This window comes from Clavelina lepadiformis, chromosome 6, assembly GCF_947623445.1.
Source record: "Clavelina lepadiformis chromosome 6, kaClaLepa1.1, whole genome shotgun sequence".
Taxonomy (NCBI): Eukaryota; Metazoa; Chordata; class Ascidiacea; order Aplousobranchia; family Clavelinidae; genus Clavelina; species Clavelina lepadiformis.
In genome coordinates, this window is record NC_135245.1 from 18,387,356 (window position 1) to 18,411,998 (window position 24,643).

Consider the following 24,643-nt stretch of genomic DNA (forward strand, 5'->3'; position numbering starts at 1 on the left):
CCTGCCCGCGTAGGTTCGAATCCCGCCGACAACGCCGATATTACTTTTGCAATTTCATATGGATATTCGGAAAAGTGCAATTTTATTTATTTCATCTATGCATTAAGCACAGTTGTCGTGGCCAAGTGGTTAAGGCGACAGACTCGAAATCTGTTGGGCCTTGCCCGCGTAGGTTCGAATCTCGCCGACAACGCCGATATTACTTTTGCAATTTCATATGGATAATCGGAAAAGTGCGATTTTATCTATTTCATCTATGCATTAAGCACAATTGTCGGGGCGGAGTGGTTAAGGCGACAGACTCGAAATCTGTTGGGCCCTGCCCGCGTAGGTTCGAATCCCGCCGACAACGCCGATATTACTTTTGCAATTTCATATGGATATTCGGAAATGTGGCATTTTAACTATTTCATCTATGCATTAAGCACAGTTGTCGTGGCCGAGTGGTTAATGCGATACACTCGAAATCTGTTGGGCTCTGCCCGCGTAGGTTCGAATCCCGCCGACAACGCCGATATTACTTTTGCAATTTCATATGGATATTAAGAAATGTACCATTTTAACTATTTCATCTATGCATTAGGCATAGTTGTCGTGGCCGAGTGGTTAAGGCGACAGACTCGAAATCTGTTAGGCCCTGCCCGCGTAGGTTCGAATCCCGCCGACAACGCCGATATTACTTTTGCAATTTCATATGGATATTCGGAAATGTGCGATTTTATCTATTTCATCTATACATTAAGCACAGTTGTCGTGGCCGAGTGGTAAAGGCGACAGACTCGAAATCTGTTGGGCCCTGCCCGCGTAGGTTCGAATCTCGCCGACAACGCCGATATTACTTTGGCAATTTCATATGGATAATCGGAAAATTGCGATTTTATCTATTTCACCTATGCATTAAGCACAGTTGTCGTGGCGGAGTGGTTAAGGCGACAGACTCGAAATCTGTTGGGCCCTGCCCGCGTAGGTTCGAATCCCGCCGACAACGCCGATATTACTTTTGCAATTTCATATGGATATTCGGAAATGTGGCATTTTAACTGTTTCATCTATTCATTAAGCACAGTTGTCGTGGCCGAGTGGTTAAGGCGACAGACTCGAAATCTGTTGGGCTCTGCCCGAGTAGGTTCGAATCCCGCCGACAACGCCGATATTACTTTTGCAATTTCATATGGATATTAAGAAATGTACCATTTAACTATTTCATCTATGCATTAAGCACAGTTGTCGTGGCCGAGTGGTTATGGCGACAGACTCGAAATCTGTTGGGCCCTGCCCGTGTAGGTTCGAATCCCGCCGACAACGCCGATATTACTTTTGCAATTTCATATGGATATTCGGAAATGTGCGATTTTATCTATTTCATCTATGCATTAAGCACAGTTGTCGTGGCCGAGTGGTTAAGGCGACAGACTCGAAATCTGTTGGGCCCTGCCCGCGTAGGTTCGAATCTCGCCGACAACGCCGATATTACTTTGGCAATTTCATATGGATAATCGGAAAATTGCGATTTTATCTATTTCACCTATGCATTAAGCACAGTTGTCGTGGCGGAGTGGTTAAGGCGACAGACTCGAAATCTGTTGGGCCCTGCCCGCGTAGGTTCGAATCCCGCCGACAACGCCGATATTACTTTTGCAATTTCATATGGATATTCGGAAATGTGGCATTTTAACTGTTTCATCTATTCATTAAGCACAGTTGTCGTGGCCGAGTGGTTAAGGCGACAGACTCGAAATCTGTTGGGCTCTGCCCGAGTAGGTTCGAATCCCGCCGACAACGCCGATATTACTTTTGCAATTTCATATGGATATTAAGAAATGTACCATTTAACTATTTCATCTATGCATTAAGCACAGTTGTCGTGGCCGAGTGGTTATGGCGACAGACTCGAAATCTGTTGGGCCCTGCCCGTGTAGGTTCGAATCCCGCCGACAACGCCGATATTACTTTTGCAATTTCATATGGATATTCGGAAATGTGCGATTTTATCTATTTCATCTATGCAATAAGCACAATTGTCGTGGCCGAGTGGTTAAGGCGACAGACTCGAAATCTGTTGGGCCCTGCCCGCGTAGGTTCGAATCCCGCCGACAAAGCCGATATTACTTTTGCAATTTCATATGGATAATCGGAAAAGTGCGATTTTATCTATTTCATCTATGCATTAAGCACAGTTGTCGTGGCCGAGTGGTTAAGGCGACAGACTCAAAATCAGTTAGGCCATGCCCGCGTAGGTTCGAATCCCGCCGACAACGCCGATATTACTTTTGCAATTTCATATGGATATTCGGAAAAGTGCAATTTTATTTATTTCATCTATGCATTAAGCACAGTTGTCGTGGCCAAGTGGTTAAGGCGACAGACTCGAAATCTGTTGGGCCTTGCCCGCGTAGGTTCGAATCTCGCCGACAACGCCGATATTACTTTTGCAATTTCATATGGATAATCGGAAAAGTGCGATTTTATCTATTTCATCTATGCATTAAGCACAGTTGTCGTGGCGGAGTGGTTAAGGCGACAGACTCGAAATCTGTTGGGCCCTGCCCGCGTAGGTTCGAATCCCGCCGACAACGCCGATATTACTTTTGCAATTTCATATGGATATTCGGAAATGTGGCATTTTAACTATTTCATCTATGCATTAAGCACAGTTGTCGTGGCCGAGTGGTTAATGCGATACACTCGAAATCTGTTGGGCTCTGCCTGCGTAGGTTCGAATCCCGCCGACAACGCCGATATTACTTTTGCAATTTCATATGGATATTAAGAAATGTACCATTTTAACTATTTCATCTATGCATTAGGCATAGTTGTCGTGGACGAGTGGTTAAGGCGACAGACTCGAAATCTGTTAGGCCCTGCCCGCGTAGGTTCGAATCCCGCCGACAACGCCGATATTACTTTTGCAATTTCATATGGATATTCGGAAATGTGCGATTTTATCTATTTCATCTATACATTAAGCACAGTTGTCGTGGCCGAGTGGTTAAGGCGACAGACTCGAAATCTGTTGGGCCCTGCCCGCGTAGGTTCGAATCTTGCCGACAACGCCGATATTACTTTTGCAATTTCATATGGATAATCGGAAAAGTGCGATTTTATCTCTTTCATCTTTGCATTAAGCACAGTTGTCGTGTCGGAGTGGTTAAGGCGACAGACTCGAAATCTGTTGGGCCCTGCCCGCGTAGGCTCGAATCCCGCCGACAAGGCCGATATTACTTTTGCAATTTCATATGGATATTCGGAAATGTGGCATTTTAACTATTTCATCTATGCATTAAGCACAGTTGTCGTGGCCGAGTGGTTAAGGCGATAGACTCGAAATCTGTTGGGCTCTGCCCGCGTAGGTTCGAATCCCGCCGACAACGCCGATATTACTTTTGCAATTTCATATGGATATTCGGAAATGTGGCATTTTAACTATTTCATCTATGCATTAAGCACAGTTGTCGTGGCCGCGTGGTTAATGCGATACACTCGAAATCTGTTGGGCTCTGCCCGCGTAGGTTCGAATCCCGCCGACAACGCCGATATTACTTTTGCAATTTCATATGGATATTAAGAAATGTACCATTTTAACTATTTCATCTATGCATTAGGCATAGTTGTCGTGGCCGAGTGGTTAAGGCGACAGACTCGAAATCTGTTAGGCCCTGCCCGCGTAGGTTCGAATCCCGCCGACAACGCCGATATTACTTTTGCAATTTCATATGGATTTTCGGAAATGTGCGATTTTATCTATTTCATCTATACATTAAGCACAGTTGTCGTGGCCGAGTGGTTAAGGCGACAGACTCGAAATCTGTTGGGCCCTGCCCGCGTAGGTTCGAATCTTGCCGACAACGCCGATATTACTTTTGCAATTTCATATGGATAATCGGAAAAGTGCGATTTTATCTCTTTCATCTATGCATTAAGCACAGTTGTCGTGGCGGAGTGGTTAAGGCGACAGACTCGAAATCAGTTGGGCCCTGCCCGCGTAGGTTCGAATCCCGCCGACAACACCGATATTACTTTTGCAATTTCATATGGATATTCGGAAATGTGGAATTTTAACTATTTCATCTATGCATTAAGCACAGTTGTCGTGGCCGAGTGGTTAAGGCGATAGACTCGAAATCTGTTGGGCTCTGCCCGCGTAGGTTCGAATCCCGCCGACAACGCCGATATTACTTTTGCAATTTCATATGGATATTGCATATGCATATTCAAATGGATATGAAAGCAAAGGGTGGGTGGGGGGAACTCATAGTGCAGTGGAAAAATCGGAGAACGTCGATCGACAAGCTGCAGGTTCAAACCAGCGAGCCGCAGAGCGACGAGCCAACAACCGTTTGATGACCATAGACTCACGTCTAGGCCACCAGCTGGCTAGACTCACGTCACGTCAATCCTGTGTATTTAGGAAGCTGCCGGAAGCTGTAAAAAAATTTGCAAAAGTTGCAAAAACTTGCCCTACTAATCACCTAATCCTAATCCTAATCACTTACCTTATATAATATATATAGATATCTATATATAGATATAGTCATAAGTATAACTAAAATTTATGAATTTCTTCACGTTTAAGGGGTCACTTCCCAATAAAACGACAATTTTGTGCCGGCAACACTGTGATTGTGACCGTGTCGCACTCAATGCGTCATATTAAAAAAAGTAAAAATTTTCCTGTCCATTGCGCGTGTGACGTCGATGTGGAGTAGTTCGTCGTTGCTTTGACAACAGCTGGATCCAGGTCTAGGCTAAGTTGTAAATTTTGTGTGGGTTTGAATTTTTGTTTTTTTGGAGTATTTGTCATAAAAGGGTTAAGCTAAAAACTTGTTGTAAAGTTTAGGCAATTGTTATAGAAAACTGAGTACATGGATTTTGTCCAAATTAAGACTGTAGACAGACATAACCTAGGTCTTGTTGCAAGCCAAAATTCAGGGTAGGTTTATGAAGTAGTTTTGCGTTGGTAGCTTCTTGATTTAATGTACTTTGCATTGAAAAGCCTATCTCTTTGAATTGGGACATGACCCCTGCAGCTTGTCGATCGACGTTCTCCGATTTTTCCACTGCACTATGAGTTCCCCCCACCCACCCTTTGCTTTCATATCCATTTGAATATGCATATGCATTATCCATATGAAATTGCAAAAGTAATATCGGCGTTGTCGGCGGGATTCGAACCTACGCGGGCAGAGCCCAACAGATTTCAAGTCTATCGCCTTAACCACTCGGCCACGACAACTGTGCTTAATGCATAGATGAAATAGTTAAAATTCCACATTTCCGAATATCCATATGAAATTGCAAAAGTAATATCGGCGTTGTCGGCGGGATTCGAACCTACGCGGGCAGGGCCCAACAGATTTCGAGTCTGTCGCCTTAACCACTCCGCCACGACAACTGTGCTTAATGCATAGATGAAAGAGATAAAATCGCACTTTTCCGATTATCCATATGAAATTGCAAAAGTAATATCGGCGTTGTCGGCAAGATTCGAACCTACGCGGGCAGGGCCCAACAGATTTCGAGTCTGTCGCCTTAACCACTCGGCCACGACAACTGTGCTTAATGTATAGATGAAATAGATAAAATCGCACATTTCCGAAAATCCATATGAAATTGCAAAAGTAATATCGGCGTTGTCGGCGGGATTCGAACCTACGCGGGCAGGGCCTAACAGATTTCGAGTCTGTCGCCTTAACCACTCGGCCACGACAACTATGCCTAATGCATAGATGAAATAGTTAAAATGGTACATTTCTTAATATCCATATGAAATTGCAAAAGTAATATCGGCGTTGTCGGCGGGATTCGAACCTACGCGGGCAGAGCCCAACAGATTTCGAGTGTATCGCATTAACCACTCGGCCACGACAACTGTGCTTAATGCATAGATGAAATAGTTAAAATGCCACATTTCCGAATATCCATATGAAATTGCAAAAGTAATATCGGCGTTGTCGGCGGGATTCGAACCTACGCGGGCAGAGCCCAACAGATTTCGAGTCTATCGCCTTAACCACTCGGCCACGACAACTGTGCTTAATGCATAGATGAAATAGTTAAAATGCCACATTTCCGAATATCCATATGAAATTGCAAAAGTGATATCGGCCTTGTCGGCGGGATTCGAACCTACGCGGGCAGGGCCCAACAGATTTCGAGTCTGTCGCCTTAACCACTCCGCCACGACAACTGTGCTTAATGCATAGATGAAAGAGATAAAATCGCACTTTTCCGATTATCCATATGAAATTGCAAAAGTAATATCGGCGTTGTCGGCAAGATTCGAACCTACGCGGGCAGGGCCCAACAGATTTCGAGTCTGTCGCCTTAACCACTCGGCCACGACAACTGTGCTTAATGTATAGATGAAATAGATAAAATCGCACATTTCCGAATATCCATATGAAATTGCAAAAGTAATATCGGCGTTGTCGGCGGGATTCGAACCTACTCGGGCAGAGCCCAACAGATTTCGAGTCTGTCGCCTTAACCACTCGGCCACGACAACTGTGCTTAATGAATAGATGAAACAGTTAAAATGCCACATTTCCGAATATCCATATGAAATTGCAAAAGTAATATCGGCGTTGTCGGCGGGATTCGAACCTACGCGGGCAGGGCCCAACAGATTTCGAGTCTGTCGCCTTAACCACTCCGCCACGACAACTGTGCTTAATGCATAGATGAAAGAGATAAAATCGCACTTTTCCGATTATCCATATGAAATTGCAAAAGTAATATCGGCGTTGTCGGCAAGATTCGAACCTACGCGGGCAGGGCCCAACAGATTTCGAGTCTGTCGCCTTAACCACTCGGCCACGACAACTGTGCTTAATGTATAGATGAAATAGATAAAATCGCACATTTCCGAATATCCATATGAAATTGCAAAAGTAATATCGGCGTTGTCGGCGGGATTCGAACCTACGCGGGCAGGGCCTAACAGATTTCGAGTCTGTCGCCTTAACCACTCGGCCACGACAACTATGCCTAATGCATAGATGAAATAGTTAAAATGGTACATTTCTTAATATTCATATGAAATTGCAAAAGTAATATCGGCGTTGTCGGCGGGATTCGAACCTACGCGGGCAGAGCCCAACAGATTTCGAGTGTATCGCATTAACCACTCGGCCACGACAACTGTGCTTAATGCATAGATGAAATAGTTAAATGGTACATTTCTTAATATCCATATGAAATTGCAAAAGTAATATCGGCGTTGTCGGCGGGATTCGAACCTACTCGGGCAGAGCCCAACAGATTTCGAGTCTGTCGCCTTAACCACTCGGCCACGACAACTGTGCTTAATGAATAGATGAAACAGTTAAAATGCCACATTTCCGAATATCCATATGAAATTGCAAAAGTAATATCGGCGTTGTCGGCGGGATTCGAACCTACGCGGGCAGGGCCCAACAGATTTCGAGTCTGTCGCCTTAACCACTCCGCCACGACAACTGTGCTTAATGCATAGGTGAAATAGATAAAATCGCAATTTTCCGATTACACTGGACAACAATTTACAACTTATTTTTTATTCCTCGCTCATTTCAAGTTTACCTAGACTAATTTTGCAATGCTGAATCCAAATCTGGTCTTAGATTTTTTCTAACACGTCACGTTTTTGAGATATGATATATGCTCACGACAACCCATAACTGTGATTTTGGCTAATTTTGGCTGAGCGGAACAAAACATTACATGTAATCAACCCAGTAGTTTCTATTGAAAATAACAGCATTATCATACTGCACAATTTAACACAACCCAGGATAATTAAATCAGACAAAAATAACATTATATTCCCTCAAAAGTGCTTTATACACTTGCTCTTTCGAGTATGTTCAGTGTCAGTTTCACGCTGAAGAAACCAGCAGTAGTCCCCCATCATGTTTGGGTTAAATCGACCTCTATACCGCGATTCCATCACAGAGATGTCTTGGTGAAATCTTTCCCCATGCTCGTCGCTCACATCACCCAGGTTTGGCGGGAAAAATTCCAAGTGTGAATGAAGAAAATGCAGTTTAACCGACATTCTGCAGCCCATTTCGCGGTATGATTCCAGCAAATTGTCCACTAGTTCCGAGTAATTTTCTGCCCTGTACTTCCCAAGAAAATTTTGTACAATCTGTACAAATGCATTCCAGGCTTTTAATTCAATTGAATTAAGCTTGAATGGAAATACTGGGTCACGGATCAAATCACGTATTTGGGGGCCAACAAATATTCCAGCTCTCAGTTTAGCATCACTTAGTATTGCACCAAATTTTTCTTTTATATGCAGGAATCCATCTCCATTGAAATCCATTGCCTTCACAAATTGTTTGATCAGGCCCAGTTTAATGTGAAGTGGTGGCAAGTACACTTTGCTCGGATCAATTAGGGGTTGGCACTTAACATTATATCTTCCAACAATGTAGTCCGTTCTCATTGGCCATTCAGTTGTGTCATAGTGGTTTGCATCGTCTCGACTGTCCCACAAACAGAGAAAGCACATATGCTTGGTGTAACCCAACTGCAATCCGAGCAAAAGTGACACAACTTTAAGGTCTCCACATATGTTCCAGTTATAAGCCCGGTAGTTAATGACCCGTAGGATGGTTTCCATAGACTCGTACGTCTCCTTCAAATCGACAGCATGAGCAATAGGGACAGAAGGCTTTTCATTCCCATTGTGCAGTAGGACAGCTTTCAAACTAGCTTTGCTAGAATCAATGAACAGTCTCCACTCAGTGCTAATGTGTTGGTGGCCAAGCTCATACATGAGTGAATCAACATCAGTGCAAAAACACACAGAGTCTTCGATTTTACCCCCCCCCCCCCCCCCTCTATAGTCATGGCCAAGAACATTCAAGAATGCATTAATTGTGAAAAGATAGAACATTGCATTTACAAAATAATGTCAATATTAATCTTACATAACATGCATTGTGACATAATATGACCAACAATTCGCTGGGAAAGAAAATTGCACAATACCTTGTACTGTAGAACCTCATAATATAGTGCCAATCAATGCAAAATCCGAATTTCGTGAATTTTCATATCTTGAAAACCTGACGTGATAGACCAATTCTGATTTCAGATTTGGAATCAGCGTCCCAAAGTTAGTCTAGGCAGTTTATTTTTATTTGAGGAATAATTTTGCTGTTGTCCAGTGTTATCCATATGAAATTGCCAAAGTAATATCGGCGTTGTCGGCGAGATTCGAACCTACGCGGGCAGGGCCCAACAGATTTCGAGTCTGTCGCCATAACCACTCGGCCACGACAACTGTGCTTAATGTATAGATGAAATAGATAAAATCGCACATTTCCGAATATCCATATGAAATTGCAAAAGTAATATCGGCGTTGTCGGCGGGATTCGAACCTACTCGGGCAGGGCCCAACAGATTTCGAGTCTGTCGCCTTAACCACTCGGCCACGACAACTGTGCTTAATGAATAGATGAAACAGTTAAAATGCCACATTTCCGAATATCCATATGAAATTGCAAAAGTAATATCGGCGTTGTCGGCGGGATTCGAACCTACGCGGGCAGGGCCCAACAGATTTCGAGTCTGTCGCCTTAACCACTCCGCCACGACAACTGTGCTTAATGCATAGATGAAAGAGATAAAATCGCACTTTTCCGATTATCCATATGAAATTGCCAAAGTAATATCGGCGTTGTCGGCGAGATTCGAACCTACGCGGGCAGGGCCCAACAGATTTCGAGTCTGTCGCCTTAACCACTCGGCCACGACAACTGTGCTTAATGTATAGATGAAATAGATAAAATCGCACATTTCCGAATATCCATATGAAATTGCAAAAGTAATATCGGCGTTGTCGGAAGGATTCGAACCTACGCGGGCATGGCCTAACTGATTTCGAGTCTGTCGCCTTAACCACTCGGCCACGACAACTGTGCTTAATGCATAGATGAAATAGATAAAATCGCACTTTTCCGAATATCCATATGAAATTGCAAAAGTAATATCGGCGTTGTCGGCGGGATTCGAACCTACGCGGGCAGGGCCCAACAGATTTCGAGTCTGTCGCCATAACCACTCGGCCACGACAACTGTGCTTAATGTATAGATGAAATAGATAAAATCGCACATTTCCGAATATCCATATGAAATTGCAAAAGTAATATCGGCGTTGTCGGCGGGATTCGAACCTACGCGGGCAGGGCCCAACAGATTTCGAGTCTGTCGCCTTAACCACTCGGCCACGACAACTGTGCTTAATGCATAGATGAAATAGATAAAATCGCACATTTCCGAATATCCATATGAAATTGCAAAAGTAATATCGGCGTTGTCGGCAGGATTCGAACCTACGCGGGCAGGGCCCAACAGATTTCGAGTCTGTCGCCTTAACCACTCGGCCACGACAACTGTGCTTAATGCATAGATGAAATAGATAAAATCGCACTTTTCTCGAATCACTAGATAGATTCCACCATGTCGGTGTTTCCGTAATCTTCTCCTGACTTTCAAATCTGACAAGATGAAAATGTAGCCAGCGTAGTCTAGATGAAAATCAAGCTAGCGTAGTCTAGATGAAAATCAAGCTAGCGTAGTCTAGATGAAAATCTAGCTAGCGTAGTCTAGATGAAAATCAAGCTAGCGTCGTCTAGATGAAAATCAAGCTAGCGTAGTCTAGATGAAAATCAAGCTAGCGTAGTCTAGATGAAAATCAAGCTAGCGTAGTCTAGATGAAAATCTAGCTAGCATAGTCTAGATGAAAATCTAGCTAGCGTAGTCTAGATGAAAATCAAGCTAGCGTAGTCTAGATGAAAATCAAGCTAGCGTAGCCTAGATGAAAATCAAGCTAGCGTAGTCTAGATGAAAACCAAGCTAGCGTAGTTTAGATGAAAACCAAGCTAGCGTAGTCTAGATGAAAATCTAACTAGCGTAGTCTAGATGAAAATCTAGCTAGCGTAGTCTAGATGAAAATTTAGCTAGCGTAGTCTAGATGAAAATCTAGCTATGGTAGTCTAGATGAAAATCAAGCCAGCGTAGTCTAAATGAAAATTCAAGCTAGCGTAGTCTAGAAGAAAATCAAGCAAGTGTAGTCTAGATGAAAATCTAGCAAGCGTAGTCTAGATGAAAATCAAGCTAGCGTAGTCTAGATGAAAATCAAGCTAGCGTAGTCTAGATGAAAATCTAGCAAGCGTAGTCTAGATGAAAATCAAGTTAGTGTAGTCTACATGAAAATCAAGCTAGCGTAGTCTAGATGAAAATCAAGCTAGCGTAGTTTAGATGAAAATCAAGCTGATTTCGAGACCTAGCTACGCCTACGTCTCTGTAGTGTATTAACTATAAGCTAGTTCCAACTAAATTTTAAGTACTAAAGTAAACTTCTGTTATTTGCTTAAGCAAGCACTACAGAGACGTAGGCGTAGCTAGGTCTCGAAATCAGCTTGATTTTCATCTAGACTACGCTAGCTTGATTTTCATCTAGACTACGCTAGCTAGATTTTCATGTAGACTACACTAACTTGATTTTCATCTAGACTACGCTTGCTAGATTTTCATCTAGACTACGCTAGCTTGATTTTCATCTAGACTACGCTAGCTTGATTTTCATCTAGACTACGCTTGCTAGATTTTCATCTAGACTACACTTGCTTGATTTTCTTCTAGACTACGCTAGCTTGAATTTTCATTTAGACTACGCTGGCTTGATTTTCATCTAGACTACCCTAGCTAGATTTTCATCTAGACTACGCTAGCTAAATTTTCATCTAGACTACGCTAGCTAGATTTTCATCTAGACTACGCTAGCTTGGTTTTCATCTAAACTACGCTAGCTTGGTTTTCATCTAGACTACGCTAGCTTGATTTTCATCTAGGCTACGCTAGCTTGATTTTCATCTAGACTACGCTAGCTTGATTTTCATCTAGACTACGCTAGCTAGATTTTCATCTAGACTACGCTAGCTAGATTTTCATCTAGACTACGCTAGCTTGATTTTCATCTAGACTACGCTAGCTTGATTTTCATCTAGACTACGCTAGCTTGATTTTCATCTAGACGACGCTAGCTTGATTTTCATCTAGACTACGCTAGCTAGATTTTCATCTAGACTACGCTAGCTTGATTTTCATCTAGACTACGCTAGCTTGATTTTCATCTAGACTACGCTGGCTACATTTTCATCTTGTCAGATTTGAAAGTCAGGAGAAGATTACGGAAACACCGACATGGTGGAATCTATCTAGTGATTCGAGAAAAGTGCGATTTTATCTATTTCATCTATGCATTAAGCACAGTTGTCGTGGCCGAGTGGTTAAGGCGACAGACTCGAAATCTGTTGGGCCCTGCCCGCGTAGGTTCGAATCCTGCCGACAACGCCGATATTACTTTTGCAATTTCATATGGATATTCGGAAATGTGCGATTTTATCTATTTCATCTATGCATTAAGCAAAGTTGTCGTGGCCGAGTGGTTAAGGCGACAGACTCGAAATCTGTTGGGCCCTGCCCGCGTAGGTTCGAATCCTTCCGACAACGCCGATATTACTTTTGCAATTTCATATGGATATTCGGAAATGTGCGATTTTATCTATTTCATCTATGCATTAAGCACAGTTGTCGTGGCCGAGTGGTTATGGCGACAGACTCGAAATCTGTTGGGCCCTGCCCGCGTAGGTTCGAATCCCGCCGACAACGCCGATATTACTTTTGCAATTTCATATGGATATTCGGAAAAGTGCAATTTTATTTATTTCATCTATGCATTAAGCACAGTTGTCGTGGCCAAGTGGTTAAGGCGACAGACTCGAAATCTGTTGGGCCTTGCCCGCGTAGGTTCGAATCTCGCCGACAACGCCGATATTACTTTTGCAATTTCATATGGATAATCGGAAAAGTGCGATTTTATCTATTTCATCTATGCATTAAGCACAATTGTCGGGGCGGAGTGGTTAAGGCGACAGACTCGAAATCTGTTGGGCCCTGCCCGCGTAGGTTCGAATCCCGCCGACAACGCCGATATTACTTTTGCAATTTCATATGGATATTCGGAAATGTGGCATTTTAACTATTTCATCTATGCATTAAGCACAGTTGTCGTGGCCGAGTGGTTAATGCGATACACTCGAAATCTGTTGGGCTCTGCCCGCGTAGGTTCGAATCCCGCCGACAACGCCGATATTACTTTTGCAATTTCATATGGATATTAAGAAATGTACCATTTTAACTATTTCATCTATGCATTAGGCATAGTTGTCGTGGCCGAGTGGTTAAGGCGACAGACTCGAAATCTGTTAGGCCCTGCCCGCGTAGGTTCGAATCCCGCCGACAACGCCGATATTACTTTTGCAATTTCATATGGATATTCGGAAATGTGCGATTTTATCTATTTCATCTATACATTAAGCACAGTTGTCGTGGCCGAGTGGTAAAGGCGACAGACTCGAAATCTGTTGGGCCCTGCCCGCGTAGGTTCGAATCTTGCCGACAACGCCGATATTACTTTTGCAATTTCATATGGATAATCGAAAAAGTGCGATTTTATCTCTTTCATCTATGCATTAAGCACAGTTGTCGTGGCGGAGTGGTTAAGGCGACAGACTCGAAATCAGTTAGGCCATGCCCGCGTAGGTTCGAATCCTTCCGACAACGCCGATATTACTTTTGCAATTTCATATGGATATTCGGAAATGTGCGATTTTATCTATTTCATCTATACATTAAGCACAGTTGTCGTGGCCGAGTGGTTAAGGCGACAGACTCGAAATCTGTTGGGCCCTGCCCGCGTAGGTTCGAATCTCGCCGACAACGCCGATATTACTTTGGCAATTTCATATGGATAATCGGAAAATTGCGATTTTATCTATTTCACCTATGCATTAAGCACAGTTGTCGTGGCGGAGTGGTTAAGGCGACAGACTCGAAATCTGTTGGGCCCTGCCCGCGTAGGTTCGAATCCCGCCGACAACGCCGATATTACTTTTGCAATTTCATATGGATATTCGGAAATGTGGCATTTTAACTGTTTCATCTATTCATTAAGCACAGTTGTCGTGGCCGAGTGGTTAAGGCGACAGACTCGAAATCTGTTGGGCTCTGCCCGAGTAGGTTCGAATCCCGCCGACAACGCCGATATTACTTTTGCAATTTCATATGGATATTAAGAAATGTACCATTTAACTATTTCATCTATGCATTAAGCACAGTTGTCGTGGCCGAGTGGTTATGGCGACAGACTCGAAATCTGTTGGGCCCTGCCCGTGTAGGTTCGAATCCCGCCGACAACGCCGATATTACTTTTGCAATTTCATATGGATATTCGGAAATGTGCGATTTTATCTATTTCATCTATGCATTAAGCACAGTTGTCGTGGCCGAGTGGTTAAGGCGACAGACTCGAAATCTGTTGGGCCCTGCCCGCGTAGGTTCGAATCTCGCCGACAACGCCGATATTACTTTGGCAATTTCATATGGATAATCGGAAAATTGCGATTTTATCTATTTCACCTATGCATTAAGCACAGTTGTCGTGGCGGAGTGGTTAAGGCGACAGACTCGAAATCTGTTGGGCCCTGCCCGCGTAGGTTCGAATCCCGCCGACAACGCCGATATTACTTTTGCAATTTCATATGGATATTCGGAAATGTGGCATTTTAACTGTTTCATCTATTCATTAAGCACAGTTGTCGTGGCCGAGTGGTTAAGGCGACAGACTCGAAATCTGTTGGGCTCTGCCCGAGTAGGTTCGAATCCCGCCGACAACGCCGATATTACTTTTGCAATTTCATATGGATATTAAGAAATGTACCATTTAACTATTTCATCTATGCATTAAGCACAGTTGTCGTGGCCGAGTGGTTATGGCGACAGACTCGAAATCTGTTGGGCCCTGCCCGTGTAGGTTCGAATCCCGCCGACAACGCCGATATTACTTTTGCAATTTCATATGGATATTCGGAAATGTGCGATTTTATCTATTTCATCTATGCAATAAGCACAATTGTCGTGGCCGAGTGGTTAAGGCGACAGACTCGAAATCTGTTGGGCCCTGCCCGCGTAGGTTCGAATCCCGCCGACAAAGCCGATATTACTTTTGCAATTTCATATGGATAATCGGAAAAGTGCGATTTTATCTATTTCATCTATGCATTAAGCACAGTTGTCGTGGCCGAGTGGTTAAGGCGACAGACTCAAAATCAGTTAGGCCATGCCCGCGTAGGTTCGAATCCCGCCGACAACGCCGATATTACTTTTGCAATTTCATATGGATATTCGGAAAAGTGCAATTTTATTTATTTCATCTATGCATTAAGCACAGTTGTCGTGGCCAAGTGGTTAAGGCGACAGACTCGAAATCTGTTGGGCCTTGCCCGCGTAGGTTCGAATCTCGCCGACAACGCCGATATTACTTTTGCAATTTCATATGGATAATCGGAAAAGTGCGATTTTATCTATTTCATCTATGCATTAAGCACAGTTGTCGTGGCGGAGTGGTTAAGGCGACAGACTCGAAATCTGTTGGGCCCTGCCCGCGTAGGTTCGAATCCCGCCGACAACGCCGATATTACTTTTGCAATTTCATATGGATATTCGGAAATGTGGCATTTTAACTATTTCATCTATGCATTAAGCACAGTTGTCGTGGCCGAGTGGTTAATGCGATACACTCGAAATCTGTTGGGCTCTGCCCGCGTAGGTTCGAATCCCGCCGACAACGCCGATATTACTTTTGCAATTTCATATGGATATTAAGAAATGTACCATTTTAACTATTTCATCTATGCATTAGGCATAGTTGTCGTGGACGAGTGGTTAAGGCGACAGACTCGAAATCTGTTAGGCCCTGCCCGCGTAGGTTCGAATCCCGCCGACAACGCCGATATTACTTTTGCAATTTCATATGGATATTCGGAAATGTGCGATTTTATCTATTTCATCTATACATTAAGCACAGTTGTCGTGGCCGAGTGGTTAAGGCGACAGACTCGAAATCTGTTGGGCCCTGCCCGCGTAGGTTCGAATCTTGCCGACAACGCCGATATTACTTTTGCAATTTCATATGGATAATCGGAAAAGTGCGATTTTATCTCTTTCATCTTTGCATTAAGCACAGTTGTCGTGTCGGAGTGGTTAAGGCGACAGACTCGAAATCTGTTGGGCCCTGCCCGCGTAGGCTCGAATCCCGCCGACAAGGCCGATATTACTTTTGCAATTTCATATGGATATTCGGAAATGTGGCATTTTAACTATTTCATCTATGCATTAAGCACAGTTGTCGTGGCCGAGTGGTTAAGGCGATAGACTCGAAATCTGTTGGGCTCTGCCCGCGTAGGTTCGAATCCCGCCGACAACGCCGATATTACTTTTGCAATTTCATATGGATATTCGGAAATGTGGCATTTTAACTATTTCATCTATGCATTAAGCACAGTTGTCGTGGCCGCGTGGTTAATGCGATACACTCGAAATCTGTTGGGCTCTGCCCGCGTAGGTTCGAATCCCGCCGACAACGCCGATATTACTTTTGCAATTTCATATGGATATTAAGAAATGTACCATTTTAACTATTTCATCTATGCATTAGGCATAGTTGTCGTGGCCGAGTGGTTAAGGCGACAGACTCGAAATCTGTTAGGCCCTGCCCGCGTAGGTTCGAATCCCGCCGACAACGCCGATATTACTTTTGCAATTTCATATGGATTTTCGGAAATGTGCGATTTTATCTATTTCATCTATACATTAAGCACAGTTGTCGTGGCCGAGTGGTTAAGGCGACAGACTCGAAATCTGTTGGGCCCTGCCCGCGTAGGTTCGAATCTTGCCGACAACGCCGATATTACTTTTGCAATTTCATATGGATAATCGGAAAAGTGCGATTTTATCTCTTTCATCTATGCATTAAGCACAGTTGTCGTGGCGGAGTGGTTAAGGCGACAGACTCGAAATCAGTTGGGCCCTGCCCGCGTAGGTTCGAATCCCGCCGACAACACCGATATTACTTTTGCAATTTCATATGGATATTCGGAAATGTGGAATTTTAACTATTTCATCTATGCATTAAGCACAGTTGTCGTGGCCGAGTGGTTAAGGCGATAGACTCGAAATCTGTTGGGCTCTGCCCGCGTAGGTTCGAATCCCGCCGACAACGCCGATATTACTTTTGCAATTTCATATGGATATTGCATATGCATATTCAAATGGATATGAAAGCAAAGGGTGGGTGGGGGGAACTCATAGTGCAGTGGAAAAATCGGAGAACGTCGATCGACAAGCTGCAGGTTCAAACCAGCGAGCCGCAGAGCGACGAGCCAACAACCGTTTGATGACCATAGACTCACGTCTAGGCCACCAGCTGGCTAGACTCACGTCACGTCAATCCTGTGTATTTAGGAAGCTGCCGGAAGCTGTAAAAAAATTTGCAAAAGTTGCAAAAACTTGCCCTACTAATCACCTAATCCTAATCCTAATCACTTACCTTATATAATATATATAGATATCTATATATAGATATAGTCATAAGTATAACTAAAATTTATGAATTTCTTCACGTTTAAGGGGTCACTTCCCAATAAAACGACAATTTTGTGCCGGCAACACTGTGATTGTGACCGTGTCGCACTCAATGCGTCATATTAAAAAAAGTAAAAATTTTCCTGTCCATTGCGCGTGTGACGTCGATGTGGAGTAGTTCGTCGTTGCTTTGACAACAGCTGGATCCAGGTCTAGGCTAAGTTGTAAATTTTGTGTGGGTTTGAATTTTTGTTTTTTTGGAGTATTTGTCATAAAAGGGTTAAGCTAAAAACTTGTTGTAAAGTTTAGGCAATTGTTATAGAAAACTGAGTACATGGATTTTGTCCAAATTAAGACTGTAGACAGACATAACCTAGGTCTTGTTGCAAGCCAAAATTCAGGGTAGGTTTATGAAGTAGTTTTGCGTTGGTAGCTTCTTGATTTAATGTACTTTGCATTGAAAAGCCTATCTCTTTGAATTGGGACATGACCCCTGCAGCTTGTCGATCGACGTTCTCCGATTTTTCCACTGCACTATGAGTTCCCCCCACCCACCCTTTGCTTTCATATCCATTTGAATATGCATATGCATTATCCATATGAAATTGCAAAAGTAATATCGGCGTTGTCGGCGGGATTCGAACCTACGCGGGCAGAGCCCAACAGATTTCAAGTCTATCGCCTTAACCACTCGGCCACGACAACTGTGCTTAATGCATAGATGAAATAGTTAAAATTCCACATTTCCGAATATCCATATGAAATTGCAAAAGTAATATCGGCGTTGTCGGCGGGATTCGAACCTACGCGGGCAGGGCCCAACAGATTTCGAGTCTGTCGCCTTAACCACTCCGCCACGACAACTGTGCTTAATGCATAGATGAAAGAGATAAAATCGCACTTTTCCGATTATCCATATGAAATTGCAAAAGTAATATCGGCGTTGTCGGCAAGATTCGAACCTACGCGGGCAGGGCCCAACAGATTTCGAGTCTGTCGCCTTAACCACTCGGCCACGACAACTGTGCTTAATGTATAGATGAAATAGATAAAATCGCACATTTCCGAAAATCCATATGAAATTGCAAAAGTAATATCGGCGTTGTCGGCGGGATTCGAACCTACGCGGGCAGGGCCTAACAGATTTCGAGTCTGTCGCCTTAACCACTCGGCCACGACAACTATGCCTAATGCATAGATGAAATAGTTAAAATGGTACATTTCTTAATATCCATATGAAATTGCAAAAGTAATATCGGCGTTGTCGGCGGGATTCGAACCTACGCGGGCAGAGCCCAACAGATTTCGAGTGTATCGCATTAACCACTCGGCCACGACAACTGTGCTTAATGCATAGATGAAATAGTTAAAATGCCACATTTCCGAATATCCATATGAAATTGCAAAAGTAATATCGGCGTTGTCGGCGGGATTCGAACCTACGCGGGCAGAGCCCAACAGATTTCGAGTCTATCGCCTTAACCACTCGGCCACGACAACTGTGCTTAATGCATAGATGAAATAGTTAAAATGCCACATTTCCGAATATCCATATGAAATTGCAAAAGTAATATCGGCCTTGTCGGCGGGATTCGAACCTACGCGGGCAGGGCCCAACAGATTTCGAGTCTGTCGCCTTAACCACTCCGCCACGACAACTGTGCTTAATGCATAGATGAAAGAGATAAAATCGCACTTTTCCGATTATCCATATGAAATTGCAAAAGTAATATCGGCGTTGTCGGCAAGATTCGAACCTACGCGGGCAGGGCCCAACAGATTTCGAGTCTGTCGCCTTAACCACTCGGCCACGACAACTGTGCTTAATGTATAGATGAAATAGATAAAATCGCACATTTCCGAATATCCATATGAAATTGCAAAAGTAATATCGGCGTTGTCGGCGGGATTCGAACCTACTCGGGCAGAGCCCAACAGATTTCGAGTCTGTCGCCTTAACCACTCGGCCACGACAACTGTGCTTAATGAATAGATGAAACAGTTAAAATGCCACATTTCCGAATATCCATATGAAATTGCAAAAGTAATATCGGCGTTGTCGGCGGGATTCGAACCTACGCGGGCAGGGCCCAACAGATTTCGAGTCTGTCGCCTTAACCACTCCGCCACGACAACTGTGCTTAATGCATAGATGAAAGAGATAAAATCGCACTTTTCCGATTATCCATATGAAATTGCAAAAGTAATATCGGCGTTGTCGGCAAGATTCGAACCTACGCGGGCAGGGCCCAACAGATTTCGAGTCTGTCGCCTTAACCACTCGGCCACGACAACTGTGCTTAATGTATAGATGAAATAGATAAAATCGCACATTTCCGAATATCCATATGAAATTGCAAAAGTAATATCGGCGTTGTCGGCGGGATTCGAACCTACGCGGGCAGGGCCTAACAGATTTCGAGTCTGTCGCCTTAACCACTCGGCCACGACAACTATGCCTAATGCATAGATGAAATAGTTAAAATGGTACATTTCTTAATATTCATATGAAATTGCAAAAGTAATATCGGCGTTGTCGGCGGGATTCGAACCTACGCGGGCAGAGCCCAACAGATTTCGAGTGTATCGCATTAACCACTCGGCCACGACAACTGTGCTTAATGCATAGATGAAATAGTTAAATGGTACATTTCTTAATATCCATATGAAATTGCAAAAGTAATATCGGCGTTGTCGGCGGGATTCGAACCTACTCGGGCAGAGCCCAACAGATTTCGAGTCTGTCGCCTTAACCACTCGGCCACGACAACTGTGCTTAATGAATAGATGAAACAGTTAAAATGCCACATTTCCGAATATCCATATGAAATTGCAAAAGTAATATCGGCGTTGTCGGCGGGATTCGAACCTACGCGGGCAGGGCCCAACAGATTTCGAGTCTGTCGCCTTAACCACTCCGCCACGACAACTGTGCTTAATGCATAGGTGAAATAGATAAAATCGCAATTTTCCGATTACACTGGACAACAATTTACAACTTATTTTTTATTCCTCGCTCATTTCAAGTTTACCTAGACTAATTTTGCAATGCTGAATCCAAATCTGGTCTTAGATTTTTTCTAACACGTCACGTTTTTGAGATATGATATATGCTCACGACAACCCATAACTGTGATTTTGGCTAATTTTGGCTGAGCGGAACAAAACATTACATGTAATCAACCCAGTAGTTTCTATTGAAAATAACAGCATTATCATACTGCACAATTTAACACAACCCAGGATAATTAAATCAGACAAAAATAACATTATATTCCCTCAAAAGTGCTTTATACACTTGCTCTTTCGAGTATGTTCAGTGTCAGTTTCACGCTGAAGAAACCAGCAGTAGTCCCCCATCATGTTTGGGTTAAATCGACCTCTATACCGCGATTCCATCACAGAGATGTCTTGGTGAAATCTTTCCCCATGCTCGTCGCTCACATCACCCAGGTTTGGCGGGAAAAATTCCAAGTGTGAATGAAGAAAATGCAGTTTAACCGACATTCTGCAGCCCATTTCGCGGTATGATTCCAGCAAATTGTCCACTAGTTCCGAGTAATTTTCTGCCCTGTACTTCCCAAGAAAATTTTGTACAATCTGTACAAATGCATTCCAGGCTTTTAATTCAATTGAATTAAGCTTGAATGGAAATACTGGGTCACGGATCAAATCACGTATTTGGGGGCCAACAAATATTCCAGCTCTCAGTTTAGCATCACTTAGTATTGCACCAAATTTTTCTTTTATATGCAGGAATCCATCTCCATTGAAATCCATTGCCTTCACAAATTGTTTGATCAGGCCCAGTTTAATGTGAAGTGGTGGCAAGTACACTTTGCTCGGATCAATTAGGGGTTGGCACTTAACATTATATCTTCCAACAATGTAGTCCGTTCTCATTGGCCATTCAGTTGTGTCATAGTGGTTTGCATCGTCTCGACTGTCCCACAAACAGAGAAAGCACATATGCTTGGTGTAACCCAACTGCAATCCGAGCAAAAGTGACACAACTTTAAGGTCTCCACATATGTTCCAGTTATAAGCCCGGTAGTTAATGACCCGTAGGATGGTTTCCATAGACTCGTACGTCTCCTTCAAATCGACAGCATGAGCAATAGGGACAGAAGGCTTTTCATTCCCATTGTGCAGTAGGACAGCTTTCAAACTAGCTTTGCTAGAATCAATGAACAGTCTCCACTCAGTGCTAATGTGTTGGTGGCCAAGCTCATACATGAGTGAATCAACATCAGTGCAAAAACACACAGAGTCTTCGATTTTACCCCCCCCCCCCCCCCCCTCTATAGTCATGGCCAAGAACATTCAAGAATGCATTAATTGTGAAAAGATAGAACATTGCATTTACAAAATAATGTCAATATTAATCTTACATAACATGCATTGTGACATAATATGACCAACAATTCGCTGGGAAAGAAAATTGCACAATACCTTGTACTGTAGAACCTCATAATATAGTGCCAATCAATGCAAAATCCGAATTTCGTGAATTTTCATATCTTGAAAACCTGACGTGATAGACCAATTCTGATTTCAGATTTGGAATCAGCGTCCCAAAGTTAGTCTAGGCAGTTTATTTTTATTTGAGGAATAATTTTGCTGTTGTCCAGTGTTATCCATATGAAATTGCCAAAGTAATATCGGCGTTGTCGGCGAGATTCGAACCTACGCGGGCAGGGCCCAACAGATTTCGAGTCTGTCGCCATAACCACTCGGCCACGACAACTGTGCTTAATGTATAGATGAAATAGATAAAATCGCACATTTCCGAATATCCATATGAAATTGCAAAAGTAATATCGGCGTTGTCGGCGGGATTCGAACCTACTCGGGCAGGGCCCAACAGATTTCGAGTCTGTCGCCTTAACCACTCGGCCACGACAACTGTGCTTAATGAATAGATGAAACAGTTAAAATGCCACATTTCCGAATATCCATATGAAATTGCAAAAGTAATATCGGCGTTGTCGGCGGGATTCGAACCTACGCGGGCAGGGCCCAACAGATTTCGAGTCTGTCGCCTTAACCACTCCGCCACGACAACTGTGCTTAATGCATAGATGAAAGAGATAAAATCGCACTTTTCCGATTATCCATATGAAATTGCAAAAGTAATATCGGCGTTGTCGGCAAGATTCGAACCTACGCGGGCAGGGCCCAACAGATTTCGAGTCTGTCGCCTTAACCACTCGGCCACGACAACTGTGCTTAATGTATAGATGAAATAGATAAAATCGCACATTTCCGAATATCCATATGAAATTGCAAAAGTAATATCGGCGTTGTCGGAAGGATTCGAACCTACGCGGGCAGGGCCTAACAGATTTCGAGTCTGTCGCCTTAACCACTCGGCCACGACAACTGTGCTTAATGAATAGATGAAACAGTTAAAATGCCACATTTCCGAATATCCATATGACATTGCAAAAGTAATATCGGCGTTGTCGGCGGGATTCGAACCTACGCGGGCAGGGCCCAACAGATTTCGAGTCTGTCGCCTTAACCACTCCGCCACGACAACTGTGCTTAATGCATAGGTGAAATAGATAAAATCGCAATTTTCCGATTATCCATATGAAATTGCCAAAGTAATATCGGCGTTGTCGGCGAGATTCGAACCTACGCGGGCAGGGCCCAACAGATTTCGAGTCTGTCGCCTTAACCACTCGGCCACGACAACTGTGCTTAATGTATAAATGAAATAGATAAAATCGCACATTTCCGAATATCCATATGAAATTGCAAAAGTAATATCGGCGTTGTCGGAAGGATTCGAACCTACGCGGGCATGGCCTAACTGATTTCGAGTCTGTCGCCTTAACCACTCGGCCACGACAACTGTGCTTAATGCATAGATGAAATAGATAAAATCGCACTTTTCCGAATATCCATATGAAATTGCAAAAGTAATATCGGCGTTGTCGGCGGGATTCGAACCTACGCGGGCAGGGCCCAACAGATTTCGAGTCTGTCGCCATAACCACTCGGCCACGACAACTGTGCTTAATGCATAGATGAAATAGATAAAATCGCACATTTCCGAATATCCATATGAAATTGCAAAAGTAATATCGGCGTTGTCGGCGGGATTCGAACCTACGCGGGCAGGGCCCAACAGATTTCGAGTCTGTCGCCTTAACCACTCGGCCACGACAACTGTGCTTAATGCATAGATGAAATAGATAAAATCGCACATTTCCGAATATCCATATGAAATTGCAAAAGTAATATCAGCGTTGTCGGCGGGATTCGAACCTAAACGGGCAGGGCCCAACAGATTTCGAGTCTGTCGCCTTAACCACTCGGCCACGACAACTGTGCTTAATGCATAGATGAAATAGTTAAATGGCACATTTCTTAATATCCATATGAAATTGCAAAAGTAATATCGGCGTTGTCGGCGGGATTCGAACCTACTCGGGCAGAGCCCAACAGATTTCGAGTCTGTCGCCTTAACCACTCGGCCACGACAACTGTGCTTAATGAATAGATGAAATAGTTAAAATGCCACATTTCCGAATATCCATATGAAATTGCAAAAGTAATATCGGCGTTGTCGGCGGGATTCGAACCTACGCGGGCAGGGCCCAACAGATTTCGAGTCTGTCGCCTTAACCACTCCGCCACGACAACTGTGCTTAATGCATAGGTGAAATAGATAAAATCGCAATTTTCCGATTATCCATATGAAATTGCCAAAGTAATATCGGCGTTGTCGGCGAGATTCGAACCTACGCGGGCAGGGCCCAACAGATTTCGAGTCTGTCGCCTTAACCACTCGGCCACGACAACTGTGCTTAATGTATAGATGAAATAGATAAAATCGCACATTTCCGAATATCCATATGAAATTGCAAAAGTAATATCGGCGTTGTCGGAAGGATTCGAACCTACGCGGGCATGGCCTAACTGATTTCGAGTCTGTCGCCTTAACCACTCGGCCACGACAACTGTGCTTAATGCATAGATGAAATAGATAAAATCGCACTTTTCCGAATATCCATATGAAATTGCAAAAGTAATATCGGCGTTGTCGGCGGGATTCGAACCTACGCGGGCAGGGCCCAACAGATTTCGAGTCTGTCGCCATAACCACTCGGCCACGACAACTGTGCTTAATGTATAGATGAAATAGATAAAATC

The 24,643-nt window shown here is 43.6% G+C and overlaps 9 non-coding genes across 9 annotated transcripts; 4 read left to right on the plus strand and 5 right to left on the minus strand.

The window, feature by feature from the left end:
• The first annotated feature begins 2,176 nt into the window (after positions 1 to 2,176).
• Positions 2,177 to 2,258, plus strand: Trnal-caa (transfer RNA leucine (anticodon CAA)). Its single transcript has one exon. It is a non-coding gene; the product is annotated as a tRNA-Leu (tRNA).
• A 2,893-nt stretch (positions 2,259 to 5,151) lies between these two features.
• Trnas-uga (transfer RNA serine (anticodon UGA)) lies at positions 5,152 to 5,233 on the minus strand. The gene has a single exon. It is a non-coding gene; the product is annotated as a tRNA-Ser (tRNA).
• A 4,913-nt stretch (positions 5,234 to 10,146) lies between these two features.
• Trnas-cga (transfer RNA serine (anticodon CGA)) lies at positions 10,147 to 10,228 on the minus strand. The gene has a single exon. It is a non-coding gene; the product is annotated as a tRNA-Ser (tRNA).
• A 77-nt stretch (positions 10,229 to 10,305) lies between these two features.
• Trnas-cga (transfer RNA serine (anticodon CGA)) lies at positions 10,306 to 10,387 on the minus strand. Its single transcript has one exon. It is a non-coding gene; the product is annotated as a tRNA-Ser (tRNA).
• Positions 10,388 to 12,267: 1,880 nt separating this feature from the next.
• On the plus strand, positions 12,268 to 12,349 carry Trnas-cga (transfer RNA serine (anticodon CGA)). Its single transcript has one exon. It is a non-coding gene; the product is annotated as a tRNA-Ser (tRNA).
• Positions 12,350 to 12,426: 77 nt separating this feature from the next.
• Positions 12,427 to 12,508, plus strand: Trnas-cga (transfer RNA serine (anticodon CGA)). The gene has a single exon. It is a non-coding gene; the product is annotated as a tRNA-Ser (tRNA).
• A 2,619-nt stretch (positions 12,509 to 15,127) lies between these two features.
• Trnal-caa (transfer RNA leucine (anticodon CAA)) lies at positions 15,128 to 15,209 on the plus strand. The gene has a single exon. It is a non-coding gene; the product is annotated as a tRNA-Leu (tRNA).
• A 2,893-nt stretch (positions 15,210 to 18,102) lies between these two features.
• Positions 18,103 to 18,184, minus strand: Trnas-uga (transfer RNA serine (anticodon UGA)). The gene has a single exon. It is a non-coding gene; the product is annotated as a tRNA-Ser (tRNA).
• A 5,391-nt stretch (positions 18,185 to 23,575) lies between these two features.
• Trnas-cga (transfer RNA serine (anticodon CGA)) lies at positions 23,576 to 23,657 on the minus strand. The gene has a single exon. It is a non-coding gene; the product is annotated as a tRNA-Ser (tRNA).
• Between the last annotated feature and the right edge of the window lie 986 nt (positions 23,658 to 24,643).